The sequence below is a fragment of the Mustela putorius genome, unplaced genomic scaffold, assembly GCF_011764305.1.
Source record: "Mustela putorius furo isolate JIRA1106 unplaced genomic scaffold, ASM1176430v1.1 tig00003890_pilon_pilon_pilon, whole genome shotgun sequence".
NCBI classification, from domain to species: domain Eukaryota; kingdom Metazoa; phylum Chordata; class Mammalia; order Carnivora; family Mustelidae; genus Mustela; species Mustela putorius.
Window position 1 is genome coordinate 1,581,139 of NW_025422039.1, and position 23,334 is coordinate 1,604,472.

The window sequence follows — 23,334 nt, forward strand, 5'->3', positions numbered from 1 at the left end:
AGGATGGATGCGTGTCATCAGGTCACCTTGGCGATGGCTCATGACAGAACTCTGAGGGTGAAGGCATCCCTGCACACTGTGGGGTCATGGAGGGAAGTGGGTTGGAGAGGAGTCGTTAGATGATAGGCATTGAGAAAGGCACTTGTTGTGGTCAGCACTGAGTGGTGGAGAGAAGTGATGAGTCCCCGAGTTGTACTGCAGAACGCAATACTGCACTGTATGTTAACTACCTGCATTTTTGGACATTCAGAAAAGGAGACTCCTGAGGGCACCTAGGAGACTGAAATGTTCATTTCACTATCTGCTACTCTGGAAAACTCCTCTGTTTATACGAGATTGTTTCACAAAGTCTCTCCAGGAGTTCTTGGGTGGCTCAGTGGGTTAAGTCATAGATAGTTTAATTAAGTCAAAGATAGTTTCTTATTTAATGACCTTTTGAAAGTTGTTGTAAGAAACCAACATTAAACATTTATTTTTTTATCTTGGCTTCGACACCCCCATCTCTTTTTTCCAGAGTTTCTTGGATTTTCTGACCTCAGGGGATTAATAGTGTTCACAGGAAAACAGAATAACAATGTGGCTTGAGATTTTTAATTTTTAATTTTTCCCACATCAGTTCTGAAAAAGCCATAGTGTTTCCTCCTTTAGGTTACTGGTAAATGTTAAACTCATCTTCTCATGTTTTTAATTTTTCTGTGTCACAGAACCTAAATTGATAATAAATCCAGAAGGAACAATTGTTTACATTCACTCAGTGAAGAGTATCATGTCTAAGCTCAACATCTATCGGAGCCACACATGGACATGTAAGTATATTGTATGTGGCGCTGTGTAGGCAGGTAAATCCAGGAACTGCAAGGCAGGCCAAGTCTCTTCTAACTTCCTTCTTCCTTCCTTCTTCCTCAGCTCTCCCTCCTCGACTCAGAGCAGAAAAGGAACACATCCCAGGTGAGCTTTTTGTTTGTTTATTTCCACTTTGTTTTATTTATTTATTTATTTATTTGGAGGGGGGGTCTGTGACAGGGTTTTATTTTTTATTTATTTAAAAAAAAATTTTCAATTTATTTATTTTCAGAAAAACAGTATTCATTATTTTTTCACCACACCCAGTGCTCCATACAATCTGTGCCCTCTATAATACCCACCACCTGGTACCCCAACCTCCCACCCCCCAGCCACTTCCAACCCCTCAGATTGTTTTTCAGAGTCCATAGTCTCTCATGATCCATCTCCCTTCTTCCAATTTCCCTCAACTTCCATCTCCTCTCCATCTCCCTATGTCCTCCATGTTATTTGTTATGCTCCACAAATAAGTGAAACCATATGATAGTTGACTCTCTCTGCTTGACTTTTTTCACTCAGCATAATCTCTTCCAGTCCCGTCCATGTTGCTACAAAAGTTGGGTATTCATCCTTTTTGATGGAGGCATAATACTCCATAGTGTATATGGACCACATCTTTCTTCCTTATCCATTCATCCGTTGAAGGGCATCTTGGTTCTTTCCACAGTTTGGCGACCGTGGCCATTGCTGCTATAAACATTGGGGTACAGATGGCCCTTCTTTTCACAACATCTGTATCTTTGGGGTAAATACCCAGGAGTGCAATTGCAGGGTCATAGGGAAGTTCTATTTTTAATTTCATGAGGAATCTCCACACTGTTCTCCAAAGAGGCTGCACCAACTTGCATTCCCACCAACAGTGGAAGAGGGTTCGTTCCCCTTTCTCCACATCCTCTCCAACACATGTTGTTTCCTGTTTTGTTAATTTTGGCCATTCTAACTTGTGTAAGGTGATATCTCAATGGGGTTTTAATTTGGATCTCCCTGAGGGCTAATGATGATGAACATTTTTTCATGTGTCTGATAGCCATTTGTATGTCTTGATTGGAGAAGTGTCTGTTCATATCTTCTTCCCCTTTTTTGATATGTTTGCCTGTTTCGTGTGTGTTGAGTTTGAGGAGTTCATTATAGATCCTGGATATCAACCTTTTGTCTGTACTGTCATTTGCAAATATCTTCTCCCATTCCATGGGTTGCCTCTTTGTTTTTTTGACTGTTTTCTTTGCTGTGCAGAAGCTTTTGATTTTGATGAAGTCCCAAAAGTTTATTTTCACTTTAGTTTCCTTTGCCTTTGGAGACATATCTTGAAAGAAGTTGCTGTGGCTGATACCGAAGAGATTACTGCCTATGTTCTCCTCTAGGATTCTGATGGATTCCTGTTTCACGTTGAGGTCTTTTATCCATTTTGAGTTTATCTTTGTGTACAGTGTAAGAGAATGGTTGCATTTCATTCTTCTACATATAGCTGTCCAGTTTTCCCAGCACCATTTATTGAAGAGACTGTCTTTTTTCCACTGTATATTTTTTCCTGTTTTGTCGAAGATTAATTGACCATAGAGTTGAGGGTCCATAGCTGGGCTCTCTACTCTGTTCCACAGTCTATGTGTCTGTTTTTTTATGCCAGTACCATGCAGCCTTCCCGTTGAGATCAGGAACAAGACAAGGATGCCCACTTTAACCACTCTTGTTCAACATAGTATTAGAAGTCCTAGCAACAGCAATCAGACAACAAAGAGAAATAAAAGGTATCCAAATTGGTAATGAAGAAATCAAACTCTCTCTCTTCGCAGATGACATGATTCGTTATATGGAAAACCCAAAAGACTCCACCCCCCAAATTACTAGAACTCATAGAGCAATTCAGCAACGTGGCAGGATACAAAGTCAATGTGCAGAAATCAGTGGCTTTCTTATACACTAACAATGAAAATACAGAAATGGAAATTAGAGAATCGATTCCATTTACTATAGCACCAAGAACCATAAGATACCTGGGAATAAACCTAACCAAAGAGGTAAAGGATCTGTACTCGAGGAACTACAGAACACTCATGAAAGAAATTGAAGAAGACACAAAAAGATGGAAGACGATTCCATGCTCTTGTATCGGAAGAATAAACATTGTTAAAATGTCTATACTGCCTAGAGCAATATATACTTTTAATGCCATTCCGATCAAAATTCCACTGATATTCTTCAAAGAGCTGGAGCAACTAATCCTAAAATTTGTATGGAATCAGAAGAGACCCCGAATCGCTAAGGAAATGTTGAAAAACAAAAATAAAGCTGGGGGCATCACATCACGTTACCTGATTCCACTTTGTTTTAAAATGAGTTTTCTAAAATTTGAAAGGATTCATATTTTTGAAACAAAAAAATAGAGGGGGCTCCTGGGTGGCTCAGTGGGTTAATGCCCCTGCCTTTGGCTCAGGTCATGATCGCAGGGTCCTGGGATCGAGCTCCACATCGAGCTCTCTGCTCAGCAGGGAGCCTGCTTCCCTCTCTCTCTGTACCTGCTCTCTCTGCCTACTTGTGATCTCTCTCTGTCAAATGAATAAATAAAATCTTAAAAATAAAACCTAAAAGATAGAAATAGGCAAGAATTACTTGAAGGGAAGTGTATCAAGTATATCAAGCAAATTCAAAGAACAGTTGGTAGAATGAGAAGCAGGACTCTTAATTTCACAGAGTTGTGCAAGTTGTAAAAAACTTTGATTTTCCTAATAACACTAAAATTGCCTATAATCATATCTGGTAGACACAGCATTGTGCTAGAAGTGTATGGCTGCTTTTCAGGGGACCGAACAATGAGGCCTGAGTGGACAGCTCTCTCATGGTCCTGCTTGATCCAGAAATAGGACTTTGAAGATCTGGTGGAATGGAGGGACCACACGTCCTCCAGATGACTCTCCCTAAGTGTTTGTGTCCACTTGTTCACATCTCTAGCTTGAATAGCCGCCTGTTCCAGCTTTGGTTTCTGCATTTCTCATTCATATTTCAACTTCATGAATGCATTTTTGCTTCTTCGACATTCAGCTGAGTCAGCTCTGGAAAAGGCTACCAAATTGTAGTCAAATCCAGTTTTTGGCTTTAGTCTTACTGGACCATCCTGCAGCATAACCCTCAGTCTCTATTGTCTCTGACACCTGCCTGCTAGCTTTCCTTTCTTAACTCTGATACATCCCCTTACTGTTCCTCACAAAGTTGTCTTTCCCTTTTGCCCCAGACGTTGCCTCTCCTTGGGTTTGTTGATCAACCATCCTTGGCTCACTGCTTTTCTTCAGTCTGTGTTTTTTCCTGACTGGTCTTCACTCTCTCTCTCTCTCTCTTTTTAATAAAATACTTCTGAATTAGTAATAACATGGTTAAAAAGGTTAAGTGATGTTCCCTCTAGGAAGGGTGACATTTTTCATCTCAACTGAGACACTTCCACTGAGAATGAAAGAGGTTCATAAAGTTATAATGGGACAACTGGCTATATCGGGACAGTCCCAGACAAACTGGAGTTATGGTCATCCTGCTGTAGATATCTGTCTGTCTTGTTTGTCCTACCAGTGCTGCTTTTTTCAGGTAAAAGATACTCTTGTATGCCCCCTACTTTTATTTAGAAGGGAATCCATCATTTTTAGGGCTTTCTGAACTTAGATGCAGCTGTACACTGCTGGCATCCTGTTAAAATGCAGATGCTGATTTAGTGGATCTGGTGGGGACCCTGGGTTTTGCATTTCTAAAAAGCTCCCAGGTGAAGCGGACTCTGCTGCTCAGGGAGCCACACTTTGAGTAAGGAGTCTATACATGATTTTCTGTTTCTTTCTTTGCTTTTTTGTCACTTCTGAAAAGCCTGTCCCAGACATCTGTATCTAAGCAGAACATGGATTGTTTCTTTGTTATAGCTGACAGTAATTCAAGCATGGACGTTCCATAGTTAGTTAACTGGTTATTATTAGTTATGTACTATTTCAAACCTTTTGCTATTACAAACCATGTTCTAGTGAATGACCTTGTACGTATAGGTTTTTTCTATCTAATTCCTAGAAGTGTGCTGCCAGGTCAACGGGTGCATAGAATTGATAACTCGATCATTCAGGATTGTGGTATCATTTTGTGTCACTCCCATCGACACCACATCCGTGCTTGTTTGTCCACAGCTTCACCCATAGAACATGTGGTTCAACTTCTGGAATTTTGGCAGTGGAAAGAGAAACGTGGTATTTTATGAAGTTTATCTCTGCAAGCTTCTTAACTATGAGTGAGGTGAAGTATTTTTTCATGTATCTGAAAGGTGTATTTACGTTTCTGTGAACCCTCTGTTCATATCTTTTGCCCATTTTGCTCTTAGGTTGTGGCTTTTTTTGTTTTTCTTCTTCTTCAGTGTCTAGCTCTTTATAGATTAGGGATACTAGTGCTTGTCCATTTTATGGGTTGCAAACTCTTATTTTATGGGATGTGATTTGTCTTTTGATAGTTGACCCTGGTGTTTTCTCCCCCATGCAGGTATTCTGTTTCAGAATGCCACCTTTCACTTAGTCATTTCTTTAGGCTCCCCTTGGCTGTGACAATTTCTCAGACTTCCCTGGTTTTTGATAACCTGGGCAGTTTTGAGGAGTACAGTTAGGTGTTTTGTAGAATGTCCCTCAACTGGGAATTGTCTGCTGTTGTTTCATGATTAGACTGAGGTTATGGGTTTCTTGGAGGGAGACCACAGAGATAAAATGTCCTTTGGTCTTATCATATCAAGGGTTAGTGGTCTGGACATGACTTATTACTTTGTTTTCTCTGTCCTCATACTGTACTCCTTGGAAGGAAGTGGGCAATTACACTATACCACTTACACTATACCTCCTTCCTGTTGGAGTAGCTACATGATTATGTACATAAATTATCAGGAATTCTGCATAGGAGATTTTTCTGTTCTCTCCTATTTACTAATCCATTTATATCAGCACGAATTCGTGGCTAGTTATTTATATTTTGGTTCTAGTACAATGATACCTTGTTCCTGTTGTTGCTCAAGTTGTTCCAGGTTTGTTAGTAAAAGCATCTTCTAGTGGCACCTGGGTGGCTGAGTTGGTTGAGTGTCTGACTCTTGATTTCGGCTCAGGTCATGATCTCAGGGTCTTGCGATCCATCCCCAGGTTGGGCTCTCTGCTGAGTGTGGGGCCTGCTTGAAATTCTCTCTCTCAGAGTGCCTGGGTGGCTCAGTGGGTGAAAACCTCTGCCTTCAGCTCAGGTCGTGGTCCCGGGGTCGTGGGATCGAGCCCCACATCGGCCTCTCAGCTCAGCAGGGAGCCTGCTTCCCCCTCTCTCTCTGCCTGCCTCTCTTCCTACTTGTGATCTCTGTCAAATAAATAAATAAATAAATAAATAAATAGAAATTCTCTCTCTCTCCCTGTGCTCCTCCCTGCTGCTTATGCTTTCTCTCCTTTTCTACTTTCTCAAAAACAAGTAAATAAATTTTTTAAAAAGCACCTTCTGTCGCTTCCTGTGTCTATTGACATACCCGGTTATTGTTTGAATATTTCTACCTTACTCTGTGGCAGTAGATTTTCCAGGTGCATCTTATGTCTTTCCTGCCCTGGAATTAGCCATTTTTTCCCCCTAAGTAGTTCTGGTTCTTTTCATTGGAGCATAGTATGAGAAACCAAGATTGGGGGACTAGGTGTGTCTGTTGTGAATGTTAAATCATTGCTCCAAGACCCTCTCAGCTAACTGAACAGGGAATATGTGTATACTCACTCATGTATATACAGGTGTCTATAAATATTTTAATATGTAACCATCTGTATGTATAGTAAGCTAAGTATTCACACTGTTGTCTCCTCTTGTAAGCATTACCAGATAGAACATTCTAACCTTCTAACCTTCTCCCCTTGCTTGTCTGTAATCTCCTGCACTAACAGTGAGAATCCAGCTAACATCAGGATTTCATTTATTTGATAGTTCAATTCTAGAATACACATACATGATTTCAGAGTTGCATACATGATTTGAGAGTGGTTAACCCATGGATGCTTGATTCTCCCAGTTTGGGACCATTTGAATTAAGGTGCTAGAAATATTCACATGTAGGTTTTAAAACACAAGTTTTCAAAAACATAGGATGTGAAATTGCTGTGTTTGTTATGTATGTATGTATGTATGTATGTATGTATGTTTAGCTTCGCAAGAAATTGCCAAACTATTTCTACAAAGTTGCTGTATCAGTTTTTGTTCCTACCAACTATGAATGAGAATCTTGTTGTTCTGATTCTGGACCTGAAATTGGCACTGTCATTATTTTTGATGTAACCATTCCAATACCTGTGTCATGTTGTCTGCATATTCCCACTGAGGTGATGTGGAGCATCTATCTGTTTGTGTATTTATTTGCTATCCTTATATCTTTGGTGAAGAGTTTGTTCAAATCTTTTACATATTTGTCATTTGGTCATTTCTTTTTTTCTTATTATTGAATCATTAAGAGCTCTTTTGTGATGTTGGACACAAAGCCTTTATTAGATACCTGTGTTCCAAATATTTTCTCCCTGTCTGTGCCTTATCCTTTCATTTTCTTAAAAATGTCTTTCACAGAGCAGAAGACTTTATTTTTAATAATATCCAACACATGGGGGCGCCTGGGTGGCTCGGTGGGTTAAAGCCTCTGCCTTCAGCTCAGGTCATGAACCCAGGGTCCTGGGATCAAGCCCCGCATAGGGCTCTCTGCTCAGCGGGGAGCCTGCTTCCCTTCCTCTCTCTCTCTGCCTGCTTGTAATCTCTGTCTGTCAAATAAAATAAATAAAATCTTTAAAAAAAAAATATCCAACACATGCTTTTCCCTGTGGAATATGCTTTTGCTGTTGAATCTAAAAACCCATCCCCCAAACCAGTGTCCTAGAGATTTTTCTCCTGTATTTTTATATTTATATCTCTGATTCATTTTTAGTTAATACTTGTGTAAGGTCTGTGTCTAGTTTCATTTCTTTTGCATGAGTGTTCGGTTGTTCGAGCACCATTTATTGAAAGACTATCTTTTCTCCTTTTATTCCTTTTGTGCCTTTGTCAAAAAATGTTTGACTTTATTTTGGTAGATCTATTCCTGGTCCTTGTAATCTGTTCTGTTGATCTGTGTGTCTCCCTCAGCACTAACACACTGTCTTGGTGGCTAGTAGCTTTATAGTAAGTCTCAAGACCAGGTGAGGTGAATTCTCATTTTTCTTCCACATTGTGTTGGCTATTCTATTTTTTTTTAAACTTTCTTTAAAGATGTTATTTATTTGTCAGAGAGAGAGAACAAACAGGGGATGTCACAGGCAGAGAGGGCAGAGGGAGAAGCAGGCTCCCCTCTGAGCAAGGAGCTTGACTCGGGACTTGATCCCAGGACTCTGGGATCATGACCTGAGCCACCCAGGTGTCCAGTGTGTTGGCTCTTCTAGATATTTGCCTTTCTGTGTAAACTTCAGAATACTTCTTGTCATTATCTGCAAAATAACTGTGAGGTTTTATTTGGATTTCATTGAATTTATTGATTAAGTTGGAAAGAATTGACCTCTTAGCCATATTGAGTCTTGCTACTGATGAATATGAACTCTCTCTCCATTTATTTAGATCTTTGATTTCTTCCATCAGTTTTGTCTTCCTGTGTATATGTATTGTGTTAGATTTTATACTTGAGTACCCTTTTTAGGGGTGTATTGTAAAGAGTATTTTTTTTCATTTGAAAATTTGGAATTCAATTCTTTATTCAGATATAGGAAAATAGTTGACTTTTTTACATTGACCTTGTATCCTATGATGTTTTGGTATTTCCTCATTACTTCCAATAGATTTTTTTTATAAGATACTTGAGATTTTGTACATAGACAATAATATTGACTTCAGATAGAGTTTTGTTTTTCCTTTTAAATGACTCACCCTCATTGTCTCATGCCCTCTTTCCACGCACCTTCCCTCTGGTAATCACCAGTTTGTTCTCTATATTTGTGAGTCTCTTTTTTGGGGTCTCTTTTATGCTTTGTTTTGTTTCTTAAATTTCACATATGATTGAAATCCTAGGATATTTGTCTTTCTTTGACCTATTTCATTTAGTATTATACCCTCTAGATTTATCCGTGTTGTTGCAAATGTTAAGATTTCATTCTTTTCTCTGGCCAAGTACTAGTCTGTTAGCTATCTATATAATCTCTATCTCTCTCTCTATATATATATCTATATATACACCACGTCATTTTATCCAGTCATCTATTGACGGGCTCTTCCATATCTTGCCTACTGTAAATAGTGCTGCAATATAAACGTATCTTTTCAAATGTTTTCATTTTGTTTGAGTAAATACCCAGTAATGGAATTACTGGAACATATGACAGTTCTATTTTTAAATTTTTGAGGAACCCCCACATTGTTTTCCATAATGGCTGCACCAGTTTTCATCCCCACCATCAGTACACAAGGTTCCTATTTCTTCACATTATCACCAACTCTTGTTCTTTCTTGTTCTTTTTCTGCAGGCAGAGTCCCAGGCTGGCAGGAGAAGTGGGCGTGGTCGCTGGGACAGCCCTCCAAAATGGGTCAGGTGACCTTTCAAACTCTGGGGAGGTGAAGGGTTCCTAACATCACAGCAGCACGTGGGCCATACCGTAGGCGGATTTTTCTGGACCCATCAGACAGCCTGTGCAAGACGTGAGGATGAGTGAAATGTGCTGACTGGAATGGAGGTTGTGTTGTCTTCTGGGGTTTCTGTCCCCAGGGGATATTCAGGCCGGTGGGGTGGGGGCAAAGGGGCAGGTTATTTGGGGCCGATGTGCCTTGCTTCGGAAGCGACCCTGTGTTTGAGCAGGAAGGCGGGGGCTGCAGTTGGATCTGGCACCTGGGCCCACGTTGGTTACCACGGTGGTTGGGTTGAGGGGAGCACAGGGCCGGCCGGCTGGAGTCTGTAGCCCCTCAACTGCTTTCACACGGCCTGTACCCAGGGCCCGGGGCACCTGGGGACAGCCAGAGTCCCAGGGCCCAGGCAGATGCTTATTGGAAAGGACTAGAGCCAGGGAGGGAGGGAGGGAGGGAGGCCCAGGGAGCCACAGCAGCCAGCCAGGTCGCTGGGGTGCTCAAGCCTGACACTCTGCTCTGTGCTTTATTGGAGGGTTGGCGTTTATCAGGGCAAAATGCGCACAGTGTGAACTCTGCCATAGTCACGACCCTGAAGTGGAAGGGTGTTGTGGAAGGGGAAGGTAGTCAGTCGTTGTTGGGGTTTTTTTTTTTTTTTTTTTTTTCCTTGTTGAGTACCAGGGCCCATGAGAGGCATGTCTTAGCAAGGAAAGACCAGACGTCCTTTTCAGCCTCATGGAACTCCTGGCAGGCAATTGGCCAAGCATGCTTTAGGGGAAGGCCTTCCAGCAGCAATGCTAAGACTTTGACAGATGGCGGGGCCCTGTGGTTTTGGCCTCCTTGAACCTGCACTCCCTGCTGGGACGGAGGGGCCTGCTTCCATCATGGGTGACTCTGTCTCTCCCCACGTGCGGGTCCTGAGACCTCGACTGAATGCTCTCCTTGTTTTTACAGGTGGCGCTTTGAGGCTCAGGGGACGTGGCCTACTGGGCAGCATCAAGAGCGTCTGGCTTCTGTCTCTTCAGTGCAGATGGAAGTGCAGCACGTCCAGGAGTGTGACCGCTGTCGACTCGCTGGTGCACGTGCATCGCAGTGGTAAGTTGTCTTGGTTCTGATTCCTCGGTGTGAGGGTGTCATTGCTGTCTAGGGAAGAAGGGATAGCTGAGCCCATTCCTTTGCTCATCAGAACGGGAGGATTTTCTTGTGTGCGAATCCTGCCAGGTCCTTCCTGTGTTGGCTCCGTGAGGAATGGGATTCCCATATGGGATGTCCTCACATTCAGCCACAGCGATGATGCAGGGGGTCCCAGGGGTGCCTGCACCTTCGCTCCCATGTGAGGGATGAAGCACACTCTGAGATGGTAGCCCGAGCCTCAGGCCTGAGCCCCACCTGAAGCTTCTCCCACCAGGATACCGGGCTAGTGGCTCTCCCTGTGTGAGTTCTCTGGTGTTGGGAAAGGGCCCACTTCTGACTGAAGGCTCTGCCTCAGTGACGGGAGACAAGGGTTTGTACTGTGTGATTTCTGTGGCGGTGAGCAAGGTGGGCACTCTGGGTACAGGTGGGGCCCCAATGATGACAGACACAGGTTTCTCTGCTCTGAGTTGTCTGGTGTCTCCAAATGTGAGAGCTGTATCGAACGGCTCTTCCACGTTGACCGCATTTGTCAGGGTTGCCGCCGCTGTGGATCCTCAGGTGCTGGCTAAGGGTGTGGCTGGCCTAAATGCTTTTCCCTGAAGATGAAATTCAGTTGGTTTCTGTCTGTGGGAATGTGCCCATGGCCTCGAAGAGATGTATGTTGCTGTGAGCTCTTGTGCAGCAATCCCAGCACATGGCATCATCTACCCCGTGTGAGTTCCTGGACATAAAGAAGAGCAGAGCTCTCTGAAACAAGGGTCCCCCCACCTTCTTTCCATCGCTGAGGTGTGTCTCCAGTGGTCTTACTGTGTACAGAGGTGAGCACTGCCGTGGAGTTGTTCCCCCCATGTGTATCACGTCTCCGTTCCTCGGAAGGGTGAGTTCTGTCGTGTCTCCCGAGGTTAGAGCCCCGACTAAAGGCTCTCCCACACTGGGGAGATGGGTGTGCTGCTGCGATCCAGGATGAACGAGCTCTGATGTCCCTGGCACCAGGGACCCATGGCTGAAGGCTCTTCCACATTGTCAGCAAATACAAGGCTTGTCTTCCCAGGACACAGCACACCGGGAGTGAGGTGAGGCACGTGAGACATCTCCGTGCTGTGCTCCAGCATTGCCCGGGTTCCTGTGCAGTGTGAACCCTGTGCTAATGGCCGGAGCACGAGGGGCTGTGGCAGGATCGCTCCCTCAAGTTTTTCCCTTTCCCTGACTCAAGGAACGCGTTCCAGCCCCTCCCTTCAGGAACGGTCGCTGTGTCTACCCCTGCAAGCCACTTGTAGTCACGTGCCTTGTTCCTTCCGGAATTCAGATAGATCTTTCTACATGGTAGCCTCATACCACGTCAACTGCTGATTAAATTTTTGATGTGTTTCGTTTCAAAGACTATATACCCGTGAGTCGTGCTGAAGCCAGTGACTTTTCCAGACACTCGGGCGGCGGTTTGACTGGAGGCCCATTTCAGCCGAGAAATGAAACTCTTCTGGTCTCTGGTGGGACAGCCCGTATGCTCAGGGTCTTGGATGACAGGGGATTGTGGGGAATGCTTAGCGTAGCCCGTGTCCAGCTCTAGTGTGGAAGGCCAGGGTTCATGACCCTGAAGCTTCCCGTTGACTTGCAGAGAAGCAGACCTTTGAGATGCCCCCCCGTGTGGGTCTCCCTTCATCCTTTATAATAGGGAACGGATTGCCATGAGCTCCTGGATCTTGTACACAAAGAGTGAGTCCCGGAACACTTGGTGAAAAAGTACTGAAATGCTGTGTGGGGACTAACAGAACAGAAGGAGAAAAGGAAAGAGGGGGAGGGAGGAAAGAATACAAAGAACGAAAAGATCATGTAGGGAAGGAAGGGAGGGAGGGAGGGAGGGAGGGAGGGAGGATGGCTTGAAAAAGGAAGAAGAGAAACTGGTAGAGAGGCATTAGGGGAAAGAAGAATTTTTAAAGTTGTGAGACAAACATCTGAGAGTTAAGATTTGAGCTTGATGAGAAAGGAAAGGAATGGAGTCCTCTACTCAGGAGCAGAAACCCGTTGTAGCGTGTTGGTGATGAGAGCCTATGGACCAGATAAACCTGCGAGACAAAGAAAGTGAGGATGGGAGACTGGGGAGTTTCAGAAGGGCAACGTCAACCACGTCGAGGACCGAGAGAGGGGCCATGTGAGGGTTTGAGTGCAAGAACCACAGAAGGGTCCAGTCCTCGGAGGACACAGAATGTGTAGTGGGTGAGGTGGATGGAGTCGGAAGGGTTGACAGAAATGGGCCCGTGTTGCAGGGTTGTTTCCACAGGAGCCCTACAGGAGACAGGACTGATGTAGGAAAGAGGTTAGCATTCAAGGCCGATGGTCAAGAAAGAAGTCTTGAGACGGCTCTGCTGGCAGGAGGTGCTTTTTATTAAGGCACAGGGATACGACCCTTGGGTAGATAGGGCTGCTTGCTGGGGTCGTGACAGGAGGCTGACTTTCTGGGATGGCATTGGAGGAGGTCAAGCAAAAGGGAGGTTTTGCAAGAACGTGGCAGGAGGACAGAGGACACCGAGGATACAGTTGGCTTTGCTCTTGTGAAGGGAAGGTGGTTTTTCCTGCTAGGAAGGCATGAATTGAAAGATGGTGCGGAGCTTCCTGGAGGAATGTTACCTTCCTCCTCTCACAGGTCCATCCCAGGGACTGCACGCTTGAAAAGAAACTGTGTCCTACGGACATTTCCTTCGGCCTCAGCCTTCCTCAGTGTCATGGAGGGGAGGGAGATGTCAGGGCTTCAGGAAACGGAGATACGGGCCTCTGGTAGGTCGCTAGGCTCTTGTTAAGCAGGCCTCTTCCTATAGAATCACGAGGACTTTTACAAACCGAGGGAGACTCCAGTCTTGCCGGGTTTTGATCTCCATCTGTGGAGAATCTGTTTTTTCCTTTCCTCAGCTTGAGGGTAGTCAGAGCGCCTGAGGGATGTCCCCCGTATGACAGGTTGGGGGGCGGTGTGGCGTGCCAGGTCCTGCTTGGCGCTCAGCTAGCCTTCCCCTCCCTCCTCGTGTGCCCCTGACCAGTGCGGAGCCTTGCGTGGTGAAGGTTGTTGAAGGAGGACGGTCTCATCTTCTGTAGCTTCTTCCTGCTGAATAGGGGCGTAGAGCTGTCCCTCCGCGTGGGTCGTTCCTGGTCAGGTGGCAGAGGCCCAGCTGGGGGAGGCCTCTGCTGTCTGAGTTGTAAAAGGAAGAGGTCGCTGAGTGCAGGGGAAAGCCTCTCCTCCCTAAACCTCTTGCTGCTGCCAAACACACAGGCTGAGCGGGGCCCGTTTTGTGGGGCTGCTTCCAGTGTTGAGCCCAGCATTGGTCACGGTCCTGTGCGTCGAAGCGACGGGGGCGGTTCCGGTGCGGCACCCTCGGGGAATCCAGCAGGGGTAGGGCTGCTGCCCCTCGAGTCGATCCCAGGGTGATCAAGGGGCCCTGGCAGTGCCGCTTCGTCCTGCATGTGTCATGCTCTGCAGGGTTGTCGGGGACTGCAGAGGACAGCGGGAGGAGGAGCAGCCCCTGCAGCAGACAGGGGAGACAAAGGGAAGGCTGCTGTCCCGCCCAGTCCCAGGTGGGCCCAGTCTCCCCACACAACGGACTGTTGTGGGCCCAGGTGGTTGCCTCGTGTTCCAAGTATCCATCATCGGCAGGGCCCGGGCAGCCAACTCTGGGTGTGGCGGCCGACTCAGAGGGTCCTCTCGTCTCGTCCTCGGGGCTCCAGTGCCGTCCTCTGGTGGGCTGCCCAGAAGTCTTCTCTTTGGCCTACGGAGGTCAGGCGTAAGAGAGCCATTCCTGCAGGCGTGTTTCCCTGTGTGTTCACGCCGAATCCTCCTCCGGGCCCAAATTGGAGCCACAAGTGAGGCCCCAGGGCCCGCCTGGCTTCCTTTGTCGGAGCACCCCAGGAGCCTCTGGTGCCTTGGGGTGGTGGGCACACTGTCCTGTGGTGCAGCTGTGGAGACAACGGGTGGAGTGGTGTGAGATAGCGAATGGCGTGTGGCCTGGGCCTTACCAGAGGCCTGTGGGGTTTTGCGGGACGTGTCTTCTGAGGTGTTGAGGTGGAGGTTTCCCTGCAGGACCCATGCATGACCTGAAGAAAGGGGAATTTCCTGTGGGCCCCCTGGAGCTGAATGAAGGCTACACTGCCAGGGTCCCTCAGGCCCCTTCCCTGAGCGTCCTCCTCCATGACGGCGGGGTCCTCCTCCTCCTGATGGGCTGTCCCTTCCCCGGCCTCTCTGAGAGCCCTGGACGTGCCCTTCTTTGTGGGGGGAGCCTTTGCCCACATGAGTGTTGCAGGTGGCGTGGCAATGACCACGTGCTCCCGACCCCCATGGGAAGTGAGTTCGCACAGTCCACGGGCTGTGGGCAGGTGTTGGGCAAGGTGGGAGTAGGCAGGGTGGCCTTTCCCTGGTGAATCTCCCCTGCCGACTGAGGGATGGAGGTGAGTCTCTAGAGTATGAAACTCACAAAGCAAAGTGTGCCATGAGGGGACCCACTACCTCCCACGAGGCATCTTGGAGGCTCGGGGGACTGGAGGTGTTGGTTAGATCGTATGGGAGTGGCCGGCGGACATGACTCAGCTGGAGAACGGGCCTGACTCCCCACCCACAGGGATGCAGCGCTGGGAGGGGTGAGCTGTCCTGCTCCTGTGAGCCCGGGGGCCTGTCTTGTTTGCTCATTTCTCACGTGCCTGAAGTGGGAGATGAGGCCACCTCACCTCACCACTGTCTCTTCGCGACTAGTGTCGTCCGGGAGCAAGCCGTCTGCTGGCTTTTGCAGGGTGGGAGGGCAATGTTTGGGTCGTGCAGAGGGAGGGGCTCAATGGGCGGCGTGGAGCCCTTTGCCAGAAGGTCACCGTGCCTAGGCTGCCTGGGGTCCAGTCCCTCCAGGCAGCCAGGGCCCTCCCTCCAAGATCAGCAGCTCCTGGTCGACAGCGCCCAACCACCACAGGGAGTTGCAGGGATTAGGTGGAGGTTCCCCGTGGGATGTTCTCAGGACTTCCTAGTGCTGCAGGGACTGGGATCTTCCTCTCCTCTCCTCTTTGTGGTCAGAGGCTAGGGCAGCACCCCGGGTTTTGTGCTGTTTGCTGAGGTACCCACAACAGGGACGGGGCAACGAGAGAAAAGGTGTGTCCATGTTCACCGGCCCCTTTTCCTGCCCGACTCACCCCGTTCCTGAGTCCTCCTCTTCTCTCTGCTTCCCTTGTCGTTTGCGCCAAGTCCACTGAAGGAAAGTTTCTTGAGAGCTAAGAGCAAGAGCAGAAGTGGGCATGAGCACAGACTCCCTGGCATCAGAGAACCAAGTGGGGACACCCAGGCCCAGCCTCCCTTCCCGAAGCCCCTCCAGCCGGGTGAGCCGTGCCCTGCCGATTCCCAGCCCTCCTCCCTGCTCTGCTGTCCGGGGCTGCTTCCCAGAGTCCACGGTGAGGGGTCAGGGGTGATGGTAGGAAAGGGGTGAGGAGGGCTTCCCAGGGATTTCATGCAGCAGTTCCCATTCAGAGCCCGAGTGCCTCCCAGAGACGAGGGCCTCCGGGGTTGGCGTCGTCAAAGCAGGGAAAGGGGAAGAGCTGGGCGGAGGCACTTAGGGACAGAGGAAAGAGGAATCCCAAGAGATGGAGGTGGAAGTGAATTACAGGCGCAGGGTGGCTTCTTCCATCGGAATCATCTTCTGTGGAATCCTTCTTCGGGTTAGGGAGCAGCAAGGGTTCTGGGGTTGGCCCTGAGAGAGAACAAAGGGGAGTTAGTGCAGGTGACGACCCACGGCCTGCTGCTCTGGGGATGCTGGGCTCTGCCCTCAGTGGGGTGCGTCCCTAGCTCCGAGTCCTCCCTGGCCTTGGTCGTTTGATCTCCACAGGGTACAGGGGGGTCTCTGGTTGCCCACCTGCTCTTCCCACCTCCGATTCTCTCCAAGACCCGGAAGCCTGGCTGTGTGATCCTTTCCCCCCTGGAGGCTGTCACTGTCCCTAAGACTGCCTCTGCGGGACGTTGTTTTCCTCTGTCCTTTTTCCTGTCCTTCCCTGCTCTCCTTCATCCTCCTCCTCCTCCTCCACCTCCTCCCCTAGAGATGCTCCATGTCTTTCCCCCTGCCAAGCTTCACCAGTCCTATTGTTATCCAGGAGGGGGCCACCAAGGAAAGAGAGGAGATATCCTGGGTCCCCTGGAATCAATCCCCCGATCCGTCTGTGCTGGGAGCAGCTGTCATGGGTCTGGGATTGCTGGGGAAGTGCCGGGAGAGATGGCCCACCACGTCCCCACAGCCCATGTCTGCCCAGGGACTGGGATGACCTTCCCAGGGACGTGTTTCAGGGAACGCAACGCCCTCTGTTTCCCTAAGTGTCATAGAGACAGGAGACAGGAGCATGGGAAATTGTGCAGGCGCCCTCAGCTGTTCAGGGCTGGAAAACATCCATTGGTGTGGTTACTGAAACACAGGATTCCTGCCAGTGCTCCTGCTGAGGCTTGCCAGGAATGGACGGGGTCGGGGTGTGTGTAGGGCCCTGGGCAGGCCTGAGGAATGTTTGCCGTTTGGGCATGCCTAGGGAGTGGGGAGCATGGCCAGGGCTGTGGGCCAGCGAGGTGGGGTTTGTGAGAGGAACCATGACTCCCTGGCCCTGCTCCCAAGAGGCCCTGTGCTATGCTTCGACGCCAGCTAGTGAGAGGTAGAGTGGACCCGGGGCAGCAAGTGTGTGAAGCAGGTCCAGCAGCCCCTTCACACAGGCCCAGGGGACCGTGGCCCACGACAGGGGTTCTCCAGGGCAGCTGCATGGGGGCGTCCCACCCTTTGGAAACACGTCCCCAGGTCAGACTCGGCTGGGGTGTGAAGGCTGGCAGAAGCTCCGATTTACGGGAACCTGTGTAGTGAACCCAGGAGAAGTACGCTTTCCCTTCTGCAGCTCTGGGCGTCCCCTTGAAGTACAGCAGCTTGGAGAGAACCAGGATGGTTTGGTAGTGGAGGTTATGAGGGAGAGAATTTAGACCTGTCTTACACCTTCTGGCTCAGACCAGAACGGAGTGTTGCGTAGTGTCTCTTGCCCAGGAGAGTGCGGTTGGGGCCGCCAAGTCCTGAGCATGACCAGGTCTGGGCCCGTGCCAAGAATGATGCAGAATCTCTTGTGCACCATTCCTGAGAGGCCATGAGCAAAGAGCTTTGCTCCACCAAGCTTTGATGTGTGGCAGTGGCCAAGGGAGGCACGAGCAGCTTTGATGGGAAAGATCCTACAAGGAGCCACGCAAGGAGTCGAGTGGTGATGACAAACCCAGCCTATCCTAAAAGCCCATGGACACCTCGTCTGTTCTTTTCATCCTGAGACCGTGATATGAGCAAATCATGCCTGTGCCAGAGCATCGCTTTCCTTGGTGGTTTTTGACCCACCTTCTTCCTTCTCCAGAGCGGCAGGGGCAACCCCATGTTCCCGGGAGCCCTGTCCCAGTGTTCCCCTCCTCGGTGCCATTCCCTACCTGAAGAGACTTCGTCCTCACTGAAGGAGTAGTCCTCGATGCTCTCTATCAGTAGATCTGCAAGAACTGAAAGAGGAGCAATGCCGTTAGGAGAGAAACCGCCTCACCCCTTCATCCCAGGTGCGTTGAGATGTCTCTGGGCCGTGCAGCATCTGCCTGACCCTTCTGCAGTGCTCTCAGAGGTTCACAGGGCTGGCGGAGCCGGAGCCCTTGGAGGAGACAGGGATTGGAGTTTCATGCCTTCTAATGAGACCAGGACGCTGCAGCAATCACCTCAGTGTCAGTTCTGCATGCCCATGACCGCTGTCCCCTCCCAGCGCAACCATCAGAAACTCCAGTCGTTATGGGACTCTTGACGTGTGGCTAGTGGGAGTGAGCAACTGGACATTTTCGTTCCCTTGATGATTTCCGTGTACTGCGCTGAGATAATAAATGACTGTGTATGATGGATGCTAGACAGACTCTTTCCTGGATCACTCAGCACTAGACACCAACCAGGAGCGAGAGAGGAGGCCTGCTCTCCCGCGTATTGCTCGGGCATCAGTGGCTGGCCTGACAGGGATGTTGATCAAGGGAAGACGTTCCCGGGCTCACACACACCCACCAGGCGCTGCTGGTGGTCTTTGGACCCGAAGAGATTAAGGTGAAGCCCCAGTTCCTAGAATAAATGGGGAGCGGATTCCGTGCAGCACTGATCTAAAGCATACAATGTGATGCTCTCAGGACAGAGGAGCTGCTAGAATAGATAAGGGAACCATAAAGGAACACAGCGAACCACGACGTTTCTGAAGATGAAGAAGTCGGTGGTGGGTCTCTAGAAGCTGACCTTCCAATACCTTGAATGACTTCCCCGAGCCAACAGGAGGGTGCTGGCATACAAATAGGCAGGGGCACCTGGGAGCGGAAGAGAAATGCCCCCGGAAATGCGCTCATGTTGGCATCACGATGCTTCCCAAGAGGACCGCCCAGGAAAAGCATCCTCGTCTGAAACAGCGAACAGAGTGAAAAGGCAGCCCACAGATTGGAGACACCCTTGGCAATCCTTATTTCAGAAAAGGTGTGTTCACTGACAAAAAGGAAGAACAACAAAGAAAACCAACCAAACAAAAGAAGACCGGGATTTCACCAAATGAAAGAATCGAGAAAAAGACTGGAATAGTCTGTGCTGCAAAGGGAACGAATGACTCGGCCAGTCAGACAGACATTGTACGAAAAGATGCTCAACGTAACGCATCGTGAGGGCAATGCGAATCCAAAGGATGCTGAGCTGTGGCATTGTCAGTTAGGGTGGGGAGGACCCAAACCAGGAATTCAAACCCAGGACCCATGTTGGAAGGAGGCAGAAAATTAGAGACTTTGTATGCAATTCATGGAATGCAGACTGGTGCAACTACCCTGGAAAAGCCCGTTGAGTGTCCTCGGAGAGCAGTGAAAGGTACTCCCGTGGATTCCGCACATGCGAGTGAGAAAAAGAGATGTTGGAAAATCAGATTCTGTTCCAATACATGTTTCTCATGAGACAAAGTCTTGTTGGCTGCCAAAGAACCCTGAAACCCTGCTTTGGCTCTGTTTCCATTCCCAGGCACTGAACTCCCTTGAGTTGACTCTTGGCCCAAACCTTCCGAATCTAACAAGGCCCCCTTGCATGGACAGATGGCCAGCGAAATGGGTGATGATTGTCCTGTCACCCCTGTTGTTGGTTTGAGGTTCTGTTTGGCCACGTTGCGATGCACAGAGCACCCTTCGTTCCTGCATGGAGGGGGCCCAGGTGCCCCCAGTGATGCTCAGTCCCTGAAGACCACCTCATTCCCCCTTGGATAGGACACCTTTTGGACCCACCTCCAAGATCCCCAGCAAGGACCAGTGGTGGGTGTGGGATTTCCCTGGGAGAAGGCCACTTGCATTCTTAGACACAGTATCTGCAGGGAAATGGTATATCTCCATGGAGAAACACAGAGTGAATTGGCCCCATCTGTTCCCTGGCCACTACCCCTTTGTGCGGGTCATCCCTGAACGGGCTGTTGTACGCGGCTGCCCCGGAAGCCACCTGAAGAAGGGAGGAAGTGTGTCCCCGCACTCAGTGTTTCCGATGAGGTTGGATAGATGCATCGTGGGGCCTCTGATGCAGAGATGTGTGTGTGTGTGAGTGCAGTGTCAAGAGGGTGGTGCTGTGACCATCCTTGCCCGAGACCTAGCTTGGCAGGAGAGCACCATGGACACTGACTCAGTAACAGGGATTGGGAAAGACACACTTGTGTCTTTGGGGCCCAGTCTAGCCCTTCCTAGTTAGCGACAGGATTTGTTTTCTGGGGGAATTGATGTGTATTTGGAAGGAAAGAACACCTCTTTCAATTGTTGGTGTTGAAGAGTTTTCCCATGAATGGACGTTCATGACGTGACAGTGATGGGAAATATCCCTGAGAACGTGGACACCATTAATCGCCATTTTGAGGGGACCAGACACGTTCGAGAGCACAGCATTCATCCACCTGACACACACACCAACTCTGCGAATCACAGCACATGAATTCCCATGGAAACAGACCTTGTGCCCAGCACCCGATCCTACAGCACCTAAGAGAAGCACGGTAGCTTCCAGGGCCAGGGTCACGAGGCCTCGGGTCTCAGTCTGGAACATGACCCTTAGTCTCGTTGCAACAGGATCTGGATTGTGGGTAGCTCTCAAGATGGAGCCTGCAAAGAGGCCCCACCTTGCCCATTGTGCAGGTTGCTCAAAAGCAATGAGTGACTCTAGAGGACAGCAACTTACCATGCTCCCTTTCCAGCAGGGCCACCTGTGATTTCAGAAAAAGAAAACATGATGAACATCAAGTTCTGCCTCGTCCTGTGCACAGCTCTTTTGGTCTCTTGGTGATGGGCAGGGTCATGGGCAGTGATATGGAATCCACCTAGAGGTCGCATGCCCTGGGTCCATTAGGTGGCACGGCGGTGTCAGTAGCACCCGTGAAAAAGCTAAGGACCCTGTGGACTGTAACCGAACCTGCTGTTTCCTTCAGGGTCTTTGAAATGGGGTGTCCCTGGCTAAGAGTCGCTCCCTCAAGAATCTCCCCACCAAGGACATTGTACGTGCTGAGGTGTTCGGATCTGATTGCGAGTATCAGAGAAACAAGGGATGCTGTACCTCACCTGAAGAAAGGCTAACTTACCACCTTGGTGAAAAATGGGACCTCTCCTTCTGTGCTGTCCACGTCAAGGTCATCAAACAGACTATCGAGGGGATCTAGGTGGATACACACAGAGAGTGTCGGGACCCCGATGGGACTCTTCGGGAATCGCTCGGGGAGCTTTGCTTGGCGTGCACGTGTGGACATGTGTGTGGAAGTGGGGAGCTCATCAGTATGGACTGAGCTGCAGTGGGCCCTTCCTGGATGGAGGATGAAAGGTCCTGGAGAGGAGCAGGGATGTGAATAGAAACTCTGGCTCCTGTTGGAGCTACAGGGCCTGGGTTGGCTGTGAAATAGTCCATCTCCAAGGCACACCTACTGCCTGCCCCCAAACCTGCACCACCTAAGAGCAGCGCAGTAGTTTTCTGGGGACAGGGCCATGAGGCCACGGATCTTTCCCCAGAAAATCCCTTTCTGTTACTCCGACCCTTCTTCTCAGTCCCGCCGGATCTGGAATCAGGGTGGTTCTCTCGTGGTGGAGCCTGTGAGGAAGCCCCGACCTTTGCCCTTTTCCAGGTTTTGCAAACAAGTGAGTGACTCTAGAGTACAGAATACTTACCGCCATCCTCTTCCAGCAGGGACACCTGTGATTTCAGAAAAGAAAAGAGTATGAACATCAAATCAGGCTTTGTCCTGTTTGCATGGCTCTTTTGTTCCCTGGGGGATGGGAGGAAGCCCGATGCGGAAGTGTGCTAGAGGCCCGTGAGCCACAAAGTGTGACGAGAGCAAAATGAGTCCTCTGCAGATGCGCCCCGTCTTCCTAGAGGTCCCACGTTCCAGGTCCCACTGGACAAAATAGGTGGTAAGGAGGAATAGCTGCTACCCGTACCAAAGCTCCCTGCCCTCCAGATGGTAGGTGATCCTGCTGTGGTTGTCCCAGCCCCCCTGCAATGCCTTCGGGGTTAGGTCGCATTTGGTAACAGATTCTCTCTCAAACTTCTCCCTACCCTGTCAATGGTGCATGCTGATATTTTTTTTATGTGACCTTGATTTAAAAAGCCAGAAGAGTTTTGTGTCTCCCCCAAAGAAAGGCCAGCGTACCACTCTGGTGTAAAACGGGGCGTCTTCCTCATTCTTTCCTGTTGAACGCTCACCCGCCTGTCCATCCAGCCAAGCTAGGGAGAGATCCACAGAATGGTCAGTCCACTGGTGGGGCTCGGCAGGAAGAGCTCAGGGAGTTTCGCTTGGGGTGGGCGTGACCGGGAGTGTATGGCGTGCGTATGGACTGAGCAAGCTGCTGTTGCATCGAGAGAGGTCAGGGCAAGGAGCAGGAACGGAGGGAGAAATATTGACTCTGAACTTGAGCTACAGGGAGTGGAATCAGGGTGACCTCTTCAAGCAGAAAGGGTAAACACTAAGAGACACATTCCGTACTGACAGGCAAGTTCCTCCAACCAGCGCCTGTGTCATGGTCATGGTCAAGACCGTTTCTTGGCTGTTCCCACCTACCTCTCACCTCTTCTAGGAGATTGTATTTCTGCAGAAGAACACTGTGTGGCAGGGTTGCATGCAATGCAAGCACAAGTACCCTAGAGGTTTCTATTTGTCCCTGAGTCATGCAGGGTCAGGAAAACCAAAGACCCAGGATTTCTACGTACTGACATCTGACCATTCCAACAGAGTCCCCATCCGCAAAGTGCTGATTCTTCCCAGTCTTTCCTTTCCTGTGGCCTGTGGGTGTGTCCTTGGAGTCCGCGGGACCCAGTTTCCCAGGACCCAGCTCCCCCAGTCAGGATCCGGCAAGTTCACGAGAGAGCGGAGGCCAGGCGAGAGAAGGGCACTCTCTAACCTGGCCATGTAGCATATTGTCAGGAAGTCGGATTGGACCCCAAGCTAATGATGAAGCTTTCCTGGCCATTGCCATTTTCCAGTGAGCCTTCCCTCTATGTGCATTCAAGATGGGAGCGTTTTTGTAAGGCTGGTGGTGATGTTTGGGTCGACTAAAGTAGCTTCTGATTCCTTTGTGTTTTGACCCTGTCTGAGAAACGTCCCGAGCTAGGACAGATGTGGGCCCCTTTTCTCCCCATCCCTGTCTGAGGAAAGGGAATCCTGAGCAACCCTCCAGGTGGAGCTGTGGTCAGCGAGGAATGTGGTGTCCTAGCGGGGTGTGTGCAGCGGGGATGAAGGAGGTTTGGCTTTGAAACTTTGACC

The 23,334-nt window shown here is 49.2% G+C and overlaps 1 long non-coding RNA gene across 3 annotated transcripts; it reads left to right on the plus strand.

The window, feature by feature from the left end:
- Nucleotides 1–769: 769 nt before the first annotated feature.
- Nucleotides 770–10,480, plus strand: LOC123388171. Of its 3 annotated transcripts, none has more exons than XR_006602732.1 (3): nt 770–806; nt 907–948; nt 9,327–9,754. It is a non-coding gene; the product is annotated as an uncharacterized LOC123388171 (long non-coding RNA). The 3 variants fall into 3 exon arrangements; XR_006602733.1 differs by lacking the exon at nt 770–806 and adding an exon at nt 10,375–10,480 and having other exon boundaries at nt 832–948; nt 9,327–9,498; XR_006602731.1 differs by lacking the exon at nt 770–806 and adding an exon at nt 10,375–10,474 and having other exon boundaries at nt 832–948; nt 9,327–9,533.
- The last annotated feature ends 12,854 nt before the right edge of the window (nt 10,481–23,334 follow it).